Genomic DNA, 13,116 nt, shown 5'->3' on the forward strand with positions numbered 1-13,116 from the left:
GTAACCTGAAGCGTTGGGAGCGCTCTGGGGACGCTCATGTGACTTTTCAAAGATCCAAAATCATGAGGCGGAACATCTATTTTCACCAGACCGAGGGATGGGCGCTACGAACTTTATGCAAAAGCTGGCACAACACTGATTCACAATGCATTCTAGGTATACATGTTTTATTCGTACGTGCGAGCGATCAAAATTACAAATCACGACTCAAAGCAGAAGACTCCACCAATGCATCACGGAGAGAAAATATGGTTACGCCACCGCCATAATTGAATACATTCTGTGTACTGGCGGTCAAATGGAACGATTGCCAATTCTTTTTGACCAGCGTGGCTAAAACAGGCCGGCACGACATCGATCCAAAGCTCATACAGCAACAATCAGCCGAGCACTTCGCCCTGCACTTGTGCTTCTGCCCCATGAATGGAATTATTGATCTACGCCCAACAACATCGACACAGTGACCGACCAAATTCTAACTAACTGCAGCGCGTGCATACGACGCACGCTCGGACAAATGAAGGACGGAGAGAGAAAGCCTCTTTAATGTCACAATTGTTTCCTTTCGAGACAGCAATGAGAAGGAACGGAGATCGATTGAAACTCTTCTGCTACTCCAATAAAATCTCAGGAATGTCTCAATTGGCCAGTGTACTTTAGTCGGCGATGGAATGTCAAGGATCTCAATATGAACTCAAAGCATTTAAATCCTAATATCTGTTTTAAGGTTCTAGTCTCATTTACGTCTCATCTCTATTCCTTCCCAAGATTTAAGAGAAACCACTTCCAGATCAACTGAGAAATCAACAGGTGCTTTTAAAATGAATCGTATTGCTCAGATGATGCTCTTTTGTAGCTCAGGGTATCTGAAGACGTTCTCAGTTTCATTTCAGTATCAAATGAATCTGCTTTGGAGAAATAGAAACAAATGGCACAACGGTTGAACCGTGAATCTATAATGCATTGCAAAGATGATCAGGATTTGGGTAAATTTGATGAGAAATGTTTGAGTTCATTTGAGGTTATTTAATTGTTGACTTGACAAATCTGAGCTCAGTTTGAGACATTGTTGACATCCCTTCTGAATCCGAACATCTTTTGAAAACGACAGAGACATTGGCAGATTTCTGACACTTGTTCTCTCAGAAATATCTGAGACGCAGATGAGGCTTACTGTAAGAAAACGTTTCCATTTCCTCTCCATTTAATCTCATTGATGTGTGGGAGAAATAATTGCGATAATAAAGACATGCCTGCCATAAAAAGAAAGGCCAAGAATGAGTTCTTTTCGTGCAACCTACAAGCGGTCCAAATTTCATTCGCAGAGGTCAAAGTGACCTTTACACGCTTTTCCAAAAACCTCGATCGCACACGAGCCGTCCCGACCGGCTGAAGACGCTAAACACAGCTGAAACGTGGCACAGCGGGTTTGATGTACGGCCGTGCGTTTTGATCGCGGGTGGCGGGAGGGGGGACACACTTCCAAGCGTGAAAGCTCAGAATGAATTGCCTCCCGGCTTTTATAAACAACCATAAATTAGGACAAATTTGTCAAACGAGAAGAGACGCAGGGAGTATGGAGTCAAGGCTCGGAGCAGCACAAATAAAAGTGTATCACAACATCTCATCCATTACGCTGTCAGAAAACCGCTGCGGGTCTCGTCTCATGACAATATGCAGATATATGGCACATGATAACAGGCTCGTTGATTTACTATGACCACGGCGCTGTTTACCACCACCTGCTTTATACAAACAAGCCAGAGGGGGAGAAAACGCACACTTTTGCAGACATAAAGCAACGTTTATATAAATTTGCATATGATGCAAAAAACTGCTTTGGTTTGTAAGGATGCTACTATATGACCTATAATGTGTATATATTATGTGTGTGTGTTTGCATTAATGTGTGTGTATTTATTCATACATGTGCGTTTGTGTGCATGCATGCGTATGTGTGTGTGTGAATGCATATATTTGTGTGTCTATGTCTGTACATGTGCATGTGTGTATGTGCGTATGTATGTGTGTGCATGCATGCATGCATGATTAGATTCAGTGTGTGTAGTATGTATGTCTATATCCATATATATGTCTGTGTGTTATATGTATATATGTGTTTTTTGGTTTTCAGAATATATCTAATTCGTAACTGCATCTAGAAGCATTAAAAAGTATTCAGCCCGCAGGTACACACACACACACACACACACCTGCACTGCAGCCACACCCACGTTCTGCAGACTCTCCGACACGCCTGCATTATACACCAGGGCTTTATGAATATTCAGCAGGGTCTCTGAAGTTGGTAATTGCCCTCCAGAACTGCAGATAAAAACAATGCAAGGGAGCTGAAAGCGTCAATGGGACGTGGCTTTATAGAGCTCGCAGCTGGAGACCAGCAGAGGCGAGGAACACAAAACCATGCCGTTCCGTGCACGTCATCAGAGACTCTCAACAAAAGCTTCGCACTCGAATCCTGAACATCTCCACAGTCTCCACTCATCCGCCTTCATCTTTACGCCTGTGTTTACGCATCACTGAATTAAGATTTTGAAGGAGCAGATTTTGTGGGGTTACAGTATCTGCCTTCTGAATCACTGCACCATCCGACATCACAGTTTCTAACCAGGGGTTCATTAAAACACAACGTTTCAGATCTCGGAGAGGGAGCTAACAAGCCTGACTTAAAAGAGAAGCGAAGTCGAGGGAGATGTGAGGAGAGGAGGATGAAGCTGAGGGAACCTCGACTAGCACATCTGCCCTGTGAAGCTGCGTCACTTTAAAGGAATTGTTCACTTTCAACATACATTTTCATGATAATTTACTCTCCCGTTGTCATCCAAGATATTATATCAGAAAAGGTTTTCGATGAAAACATTCCAGGATTATTCTCCATATAGTGGACTCTAATGGACTCCAAACGGTTGAAGCGTGACCTTTTCAACGTAATTGCATATTATGTGAAGTCGTGAGCGTGCTTTGTAGAACAGAGCAAGGCAAGCAATTGTGTTTATAAAGCATATCGAGATCTGATCGTTTCGCTAGATAAGACCATTGTTCATCGCCTGGTATCGTTTAAAGACCTTTGAAGCTGCACTGAAACTGTAACTTTGACCTTCAACCGTTTGGAGTCCATTGAAGTCTACTATATGGAGAATAATCCTGGAATGTTTCCTGCAAAAATCTTCATTTCTTTTCGAATAAAGAAAAAAATACATAAACATCTTGGATGACAACCGGGTGAGTAAATTATCATGAAAATGTATGTTGAAAGTGTACAATTCCTTTAAGATCGATTTTTTTTAGCTGATGAATAATAAAACATTGACAGCCAATCAAAATACATTTAAATTTCATGTCATGTAAAACTGCAGTGAGCAAGCTAAGAATCGTTCGTTGGTGTGAACGCTTATACCCTGATAGCACATATACATATTGGAGACGTCTATTTGATGTATGCATTTACATCTGCAAGATGTCATTCATTTTTATGTACACAAACAGTGAACTACACCTTTAAGTTGATGAAAACGCCATTTTGAGCTTAGCTAATATTTGTATCCGCTAACTTTTACTAGTATACGATCAGTTCAAACTGATTGCTTCAGATTCTCTTCATTTAACAAAATCACATTGTCACATAAATTAAACGGGAACTATTTTCTTTGGAGTGATGCACTCATGAACTCTCAAGCTCTCGAGATCTCAAGAAAGACAACAAATGCTGTTTAGTTAAACAATTAAAAACACCATTTCAGATCAAATGCATTATTATGTATGGTTGCAGCAATGTACTTCGCAAAAATGCTGAGTTCACAAGACAGACTTCATCAAACTAAAGTGGATGGATGTGCAACTCACAATAAGGCTATGAATGTGACAGTAAATCGTCGATTTTAAGATCATGTTGACCGTAAAACTGATCAACAAAAATACAAAAAATCTGCCTAAAGTCTGGCCAACACGTCCTTGACTATCCCAGCAAACGCGGGCCGTCTCCCAACCCTTCATCCGCCGTGCACCTGGGAAATCTCCCTGAAACACCACAACCCGAAGCCAAGCAGGGGAACCAACCGACAGCCAAATTCCTCACATTCCTCCCGACATACTCCCTCATTCCACTTAAACCTCCATCAAACACGTACACCTGAAAAGCGTGTTTAAAACATCCCAAGTGTAACTAAAACGTAGACCTATTAAACAAACAAAACACGCTGTGATTCTTCAAATGCAAATGAGCTGGCAGTCCACGTTGACAGTTCACATATTTTGTTGTTTGTTTTGAGGCATTTGTTTGGTTTTAGTGCTACCGCGGGCCGAGGCTGATTGGAAAAGTGGCTCTGAGGGGAAATACCCTTTGCTAATGAAAGCGCGGCAAAAACAATTACTAAAATCCGTAATCAATGTCACCGGACGAACTATAAATCCAGAGAGATCCAGTAAAGCGTAAAGAGAGGAAATAGCACGGCTCCGAGGAAATGAAAACATCTCGGTTGGGCTTTAACTTTGACTGATAGGTACATAACTACACTTGTATGCTCGCTAGCCCATTAGAAGCGGAGGAAGAAAATCTTGTTACAGTTAATAGAGTAAGAACCTAACGGAGCAAACAGAAGCGCAATGAGAATTATAGACAACAGGAAACCGACGGGGAGCTGGAAAGCATTTAAAACGCAAGGTGCAAGAGAACAGCTCATGAATTGTAAAGCCATTAAGAGATGTTAAAAACTATTGAGCTTACGAAACCATGCTGAACGCATCGGGTCACATTTATGTAAAAAAACGAAATGGAGAAAATATAAATATTTTAAGAAAAGTGTGTTCGTTGAAATTTCGTAAAAAATTGCGATGAAAAAAACTATATATATAACTACAATATGTACTTTATTGGATTCAGCTCTTTACTATATAATGTATATATTAACAATATTTATTTTTAATAAATTTGTCATATTAGTTTATAAAAAAACGAAGAAATCTTAATACAAGCAATTTTTGATGCCATATATATATATATATATACAATTTGAATCCTTTGATTTTGAGTGAAATTTGTCCAATGTGTTTTTCTGAGATCTGTCCTCTAACACCGGACAAATCCCAGATCGCATGCAAGGCATTATGGGTAAAATATGTCATTGTTGAATTTCTCTGTGAATACAGATTTTCTTAAGCTTAGGTTAAGCAGATAAAGGTGTAATATAGAGCGTAGTATATATATTGCGAGGTGACCAGGTGGCCTGCTATGATACTTCCAGCGCAGACGTCGGCGAAATGGATTACGGACAAGATGACAGTGAGTCGAGCGGCGTGAGCCACAAATCTTTCTGATCAATAACAGCTGGTGTCAGTCACAAAAGCTGGAATTCCGCTCCATCTCACCCGTCAAAGCCGGAGCATCCCGTTATTCTCTCTCATTCTGCCCCGAGACACAAACGCACATGCCACTTGCTATAAACCGAGTGATAGAAAACGGTCGGAAAGTCTTGTTTGAAGTCTAAACCACCAGTTAAAAAGTCTTTAACCTCGAGGAAACCTTCAGAAAACGTCCAGAAAACGTTATTTTGTGCAGAAGCGAAATTGTTTAATTTATATTTACTTTGTCAATTTGTACAATTTCAACATTGTTACACAAACTTAAGGAAGAAATTATGAGTTAAGTGGTTTGCTTTCTAGCTAATAAACTAAAAAGAGTAAATCTCAAAAGTGGCAAGCTAGTCCGTCAGAATTGATAAATAAACATACCCACCCAAACAAATTTCTCGGATTATTTAAAGTCTGTTCATATTACAGCAAATTACTTTTCCATAATCGTTGTTTCTCAAAGTGCTTCGGCTTCTGATGCTTACAATGCCATAAAACAGCGGGAATTCATAAGCCTGTATATTCATATTCCCATCACAAAAGCCCAGCTGCAGGTCCCATATGGGAGTCCCATGCGTTCTAAACTGATTACTGCAGATCCGACCAATATAGATGCTATGAGTGAGTCTATCATAAAGCCGTGATAAAGTGCCACTATCCCGAGTCTATTTTATCGCCGATCCCATTGGTTCTTCGCCGCAGACCATCTCCCTTCATTCAATTAAACATGAGCCCGCTCGAGATAATAATGAATCATTCATAGACATTATGTCAGCAGACAGAAACTGCAGACGACAACCTCACCGGATGAAAAGGAACGAGCGAACGCCGCCTTCCTCTGTTTGTCCATACGCATTAACCTCAGAAGACCTCGACGCGAGAATGATCTCAGCAAGCCAACCGGGTGGGAGGAGAAATGAAATGTCGTGCGACCTTCAAGGTTTATGACCCGACGGGCCGCGTACCGCAACCTCCCCCCTTGACCGGCGCCTTCTAAATGGTGTGCGTGAACGCGGACCGGTGGGAGGTACGGTATAATATGTCTATCTGTCTCCTACTGACCCAGTGTCTATCTGACCTTTGCGATGAGTCACAAACACATTAAACTGATACAGTGAGCAGTCAGAGCTACAGCCCACGGTGTCTTGCCGCTGTACGCCATGATGTCTTTCAGACAACATCATCAATATTTGTCACTGTGTTTGCTATAAAAGAAATAAAGGCCTTGGGAGCGTTTCTGGAACGTTGCTTGGGCGTTCGCTCACAGGCCCCGGTCGAGCCTATAAATACAGTGTATTTCTAAATTCTGTATAACATTGAATGTAGATTTACGTCAATAGTCAATAGTTTCCGTGAACCTCCGAGGTCTTTGAAGCCGCAAACTGCTCTATCGCCATCTCTGTTTGAAACATAAAACTGCAGGTTCCTTCGCTATTTTTCTGTATCATCTTTAACGAAAAAAGGCACAGATCGCAGATTTAGTTACATGACGATGTGAGTCTGATCGTATATTCACTTATTTTAAAATGTGCATAATATGCATTCTATAGAGAACGCAAATCGTAATATCCTAAAACTTTCTTATATAACAATACTAATGTGAACTTTACGATACTACAGTAAACCGTATTAAATAGTATATTAAAGCAAATATACTACTGTATAGTATTACTATTGTATACTCTGTAGTTTTGACTATGGTAAATTAATAAGCTGAAGTAAATACTGTAGTATGCTTTATTAACAATAGAACATAAATATAGTATATACTAAGGTTCAAACTTACTATAATAGTATCTATCTGGGAATTTACCAGTTTAATATAGTAAACTAATGTATATTACAGTATTTGAGTATAAAAGGAAAGCTAATCACATAAAATATTAATAAATATTATTATGTCCCGATTCTGGTGCACTCGTTTAAAACTCATTCAAATGCACATCCTTTACCATCATCAGTTTAGCACGTACTAGCAGCATAAGTATGCAAATTGGCCATTACCCGGATTCCAAGTCCAACCATCTACAAAATGTCAAGCCAGCCTATTGAAAAGTGATGACACATTTTTCCAAGATAATTATTCCCTTCCTGGTCGTGCCGACCCTTAAACTACAACTCAACATGGATACGCCTGGAAGCTGTTCTACTCCCGGAGGTGCAGAGCATTCTTTATCCATCTCTGTGTGACACCGAAGACCATATATCTTTAATACACACCCACTGTATCCTGCAGGGCTTTACCGCACATACACATCAAACCCATTAAACTGTCCGACTATGAAGCAACGAGGCTTTCCTGGAAAAAGCTGGCGGTTTGTACCAATGTAAAAGCACACTTTTGCATTTACACTATATACTGTGAATTAATCGTTCTGTCATTGCTTAGATATTGAAATAAACATTTTTGCACTGACATGACAAAGTCGGAGGTGTCCAGACGTTATTTCCAAGTAGTAGGCGGTAAAAATCCAAATGATGAATTGGAACGAGTTATCTGGTTGGCATCTTGGTGATTTTAAGAGGATGTGTGATGTCACTTCCCTTCGAGTTCACACAGATGTCCTGGCACATCTAACAATGCTACACACATTTAACAACCACAAAGTGGCAAAAATACCTTAGCCTTAGGCCTGAATATCAAACCCTTAGGTGTCTTTGAGATCAATGCCACTTGCTTGGATGTTTTGTTGTCTAATGCAGTGACACTCCAACATTTCCAAGTGTTGCTCAAACATTCAAGGAATGATTCATTTTAAACAGCCATTATTTTGGGTCATTTACAAAATCCTTCTTCATTTTCAGATTTCTCAAGATGCTCTGACTGGTTGCTAGGGTGTTTCTGTGATGGCTGCGTTGATGTGAGGGGTCGACAGAGCATTGCTATGGGTTTTCCGACATGTTCCTTAGTATTTCTACCTGGTTGCATTAGTTGCCAGGGCGTGGCTAAAGTGATCTGGGTAATTGTTATGGTATTTCTACACTGGTTGCATTGGTTGTGGAGGCGTTGTTTTGTTGTTGCTACAGTTTTCCGGGTAATTGTTACACTGGTTGCATTGGATGTTAGGGCTTTGCTCCATTGTTGGGGGTGATTGTTAAGGTATTTCTACACTTGTTGCATTGGTTGTGGGGGCGTTGCTATGGGGTTGCTATACTGTTCTAGGTCATTGTTGTTGTATTTCTACACTGGTTGCATTGGTTGTGGGGACGTTGCTATTTGGTTGTTCTGGGTGGTTGTCAGGGCATTTATACTGGATGCATTGTGTGCATGGTTGCCCAGGGTTTGCTATGGAGCCGCCAAGGTTTTTCGAGTGGTTGTAGGGATATGTCTGTGGTTGCTATACTGTGGGTGGTTGCCAGGGCAGTGCTATAGAGATGTTCTGAAGGGTTAGCACATCTCTCCTCATAACAGTCTGTACCATTTATTTCAATAACGCAAACAGACAAGTTACACACTCAGGTTGAAGAGCCTACTATTTCAATCCCAGACAACTAAACCATGTGCAATCCTAACACACAAAACCAGCCCACACGAAATAAGCATATACCATAGTACACTAGAGTATTTACAACAATAAACTATACTCATATGTTCAGATACTACAGCGTTTGGAACCAAAACATAGGTAAATATTATAGTAAACATACACTGCGGCATACTACACATTATACTACAGTAAATACTGAAGAAGGCTCGACAGATAAACTCCATTAATGTTGCTGAAGAACACTAACAAATTTCCCTTTACACACAATCCTCTCTTATGAGAGAGTAAACTAACTCAAATGCGTGTACAAATGCGTGCATTGTTTCATGCCCCATAATCCTCTCTTCCTGGTCATTAACTGTGTATTTTACAGCAGGCGCTGTCACGGATTGGTGAAAGCAAGCGTCGCTTTTAAACAGCTCATGAAAAGCACCCATCCTTATCAGCCTGAGCACCCCGGGCTCCTGCGACGGCCCTCGATCTGTCTTAACAAAACAAGGGTTGCCGGAAAGCGAGAGAGGCGATGCCCCTGTTGCTCCCGGCTCGTGTGAATTCTGGCTGAATTAAACACTCCAAACGCTCAGACGGTGTGTGAAGGTCTCAACGGAGATCTCATGCACCGAAATAAAACATCTCATCACGCGAAGAACCTTTAAGACTGCGGCTACATGGAGTTTAAATCCACAGGGGCTACAGGACATGATAACTCCACTAAGTGATGTGAGAAAATATTACCTTTGGTTTTAATATAACGATATTAAAAAGAAAAGCTTTCAGATAAAATCAAATTAATTTATTGTAAACGGATTTCATTGAGGTTACAGCATGCATTTAGTTACGGTATTAATGTAGTTAAATTTTGGTTGTTACTGTAGCAGTTAAGTAGCGTACTAACAGCCAGTTTTGTTGATATAAGTGGTCTGATCAATCCGTCAAGAGTGACTGAGGACCCCGGGGGACATGCCCGTAAATAACACAATGTCCATTCATGCGGCGACGAGAAGCGTTTTCATACATAAGGAATGACAGGTATTCATCCCAGCGCTGCCGGGGAACTAGCTGGGAATCTAAGACAAATCCGACAAGTGCATTCATGGCCTCTGAACATCCGACAGCGCCGAGTGTTTACATAACCAGGCCTGAGTGCTGTGAATAGCAACTTACAATAAAAGTGCACTTGATTCCTCTCTCACAGCCTTTGGCAATGACCTGCAATCTATACACGGCCCGAAACATCCTGCGGGGAAGCCAAATGAACTACACGGAAGAAAAGACAACACAGCAAAAACAAGATTGGATGGTAAGCGAGAGAGCGTGTTTATGGAAAAAGCGAAAATGCAATTAAAGGAACAGTTCACCCATAAATACATATTGGTGTTTTCATTTATCCCCCCTTGTTGTTGTGAACCTGTATTTGACTCTTGTTTCTTAGAACACAAAAGAATATATTTTAAGAAATGTCTCGGTGGTTTTGTGTTTATACAATGGGGTCCAATGTTGTTTGATTACCAACGTATTTTAAAATATCTTCGTTTGTGTCCTGCAGAAGAAAGAAAGTCAATAAGATGTATATATATATATATATATTTAGGAGAAGACGTAAAGGTTTTCTATAGGAGAGGCTTGGGTTAATAGACAGTATAAACTTAATTAAATGATTTATCTTTGTAATTGTGTGTGTGTGTGTGCGTGCGTGCGTGCGTGCGTGTGTGTGAAAGAGAGAGAGAGAGAGAGAGAGAGAGAGAGAGCTCTAAAAATAGAAAGAAAAAAGTCAAGGATTGTTGCACACGATTGTGTTTTCTTCCAGATAACAAACCTTTTATATTCTTACACAATGCAGTGCCCTTCACTTCAAGTGATGTCTGTCAATAAAGTGGGTGTGGGTAAAAGACCTCTTTTGGCACAGTGCCAATGTACCGCACGCTGGAAACCACACAAACCGAAGCATCGTGTCCATTAGGCTGCTGGGCAAACAAATCCTTTTCCTAAGACATTAATATGCATTCAAGTCATCCTCCTCGTGTGCGCACCTACTGTATTTCTGCGATCTACATACTCAAGATTACAAGACACTCAATGCAAAACTTCATCGGTCATTGGCAAACCCATATTGATCCACATCTTATCTGAACGTGTTTAAGTAATCGGTCCACTTACTGCATCGATGTGAATAAAAGAAACACACCTATTGCATTTTCATTTAAAGACGATCCTTCACATGCGCAAATGTAAGTTTAGACCCAATCTGAGACGATGTAGACGTGAGCCGGTATAACAGGTGCGCACGGACAGAGCTCCATCATTTGTCATCTCCAAACGCCACATAATAGAGACATCAGTTTCGTATTGCGAATTTTGTAAACTAATGACACAAACTCATTTTTAAAATTGGGTTTCGGGATTGATTCAAAACATGATTCATATTACGCAAAAGGCGGTGGCACGAGCATTCGAAAGTAACCAAATCCTCAACGAATCTACACACTTAAGACTGTACAAACCCGAATGCAATAGCATGCAATACATCGTCTCATAGTTTCCAGCGGGTGGTTATGCAAAAGCCTCTCCTGAACGGTAAGGGTGATGCTCAAAGAAAGGATGCCATGCATTCCCGCATCCGACACAGACAGTGTACGCGCACATTGACAAATCCGAGGAAACAAATAAGAGTCCACTTTCGTTACCAACTCGTATTCATTTGGTTTCGCCACTCGTAACGCGATACGCAAGGCTGGCACGGCGCACGGTGGCATCCTCACTTTACACGAGCAGGGTTGTTGGGTTTCGCTGGAAGGCTGACTGTACCGCGGACTGAACATTGCAGATAAAACCTTAGAAACCTCAAAAAAGTCTTAAAACAGACCAAACCTGACTTTGCTTCCAATGCGCAAAACCGCGTCCGGAGCGCAAAGTGCGCACCGGGTACCACCTTCACCACGCGTTTAAACGCTCTCCAAAATAACCCCGCACTACATCTGAAGTGAGAAAAACGCTTATTCCGTCGCCAACAATTTGTGTCGACTACCAGAAAGTGAATTACGACAATTTTAATCGCTCGTACCTTGTTTTAACGAGCGCGCTCCTGTGTTCGTCTGTCTCCTGCAGGCGCAAACCCCCCTTTACATCTTCACGTTGGTGATCTAAAATAATGAATAATAGTTATAATCCAAGGAGAAAGCAGATCCAAGCAGATATAGAGGGCTCCGGGTGTGGTCAGCGGTGAATATCGTTTTAAATCCCCCGGATAGCGCTGCGTCTCGCTCGGCGCTTCTGATGTCTCAAGGTCCGCTCAGGAGAAACCACAGCCGTGCGCGCGGAGGAGAGATGGAGTCACGTCATGGACACGCCCACTCTCTCTCTCTCTCTCTCTCTATCTCTCCTGTGCTCTGTCACGCGGACTCCACCCAGTCTTTTTGGGCCCTCCCACATTTCGCGACGCGAGGGTAGTGGCCACGCCTCCAAGTCTATCCGAGTCTAGACTTTATGAATTAAGAAGTTGTATTTTCCATGAAGTTAAAAAGCATTTTGTTTTATATTGTCAATTAGGAACAAATAATGTTTGATTTGAGTTTAGTGTAGGTAATCCACATCTCGCTCTAAACACTACTTTTTTTAGATTTTCCACTATAATGGAGTACAAAGTCTAGAAAACAGACATATTTATAATAATAATAAAGACCATGCATATTTTACTGAAACAAAAGACATCATCTCCAACAGCTTGACTGCCATATTGATCTTGCTATGATATACATTCCAAGATATAGATTTTGGGGTGAAATACAATATGCAAAGTGTCCCCAGGAGCTCATAGTCTTATGAAACTGCACCCAACAATTACAATTATACGGAAGAAACCTCGTGATTGGGGGTTTGTAAAAAGTTAAAGATTATTATGACACCATTTGACGGCTGAAGACAGAAATTATGTGGTTGGATACAGCCTGGCGCTGAAGGAAAAAAGACAGTCTACTTATTATTCAGCGTTGCTTTGAATTACATAACACTTACATCCCCGTAGCCCTCCGGTAGCTGTGTGACTGTGAATTAATATTGGCAAATGTTCACCAATAATATCAACCACCAACAAATCAAATGATTGATAAAATCCCAATTGATATGAATAGTTTCCACTTAAGGGATAGTTTACCCAGAAATAACAATTCTGTCATCATTTATTCACCCTCATGTGGTTGTATGAAAATCATTCTTCAGTGGAACACGAAAGAAGATATTTGGAGAAATGTCTCTGCGGTCATAC

General features: G+C 41.0%; 1 protein-coding gene across 1 annotated transcript in view; it reads right to left on the reverse strand.

Moving 5' to 3' along the window:
* ptprsa (protein tyrosine phosphatase receptor type Sa) overlaps nt 1-12,150 on the reverse strand; it is a 146,349-nt gene extending 134,199 nt beyond the window's left edge. Inside the window, exon 1 of the mRNA XM_079471332.1 lies at nt 11,917-12,150. The gene's annotated coding sequence lies outside the window, so the exon portion shown is untranslated. The remainder of the gene's footprint in view (nt 1-11,916) is intronic.
* Between the last annotated feature and the right edge of the window lie 966 nt (nt 12,151-13,116).

The sequence above is a fragment of the Barbatula barbatula genome, assembly GCF_947034865.1.
Source record: "Barbatula barbatula genome assembly, chromosome: 13".
Classification (NCBI taxonomy): Eukaryota; Metazoa; Chordata; class Actinopteri; order Cypriniformes; family Nemacheilidae; genus Barbatula; species Barbatula barbatula.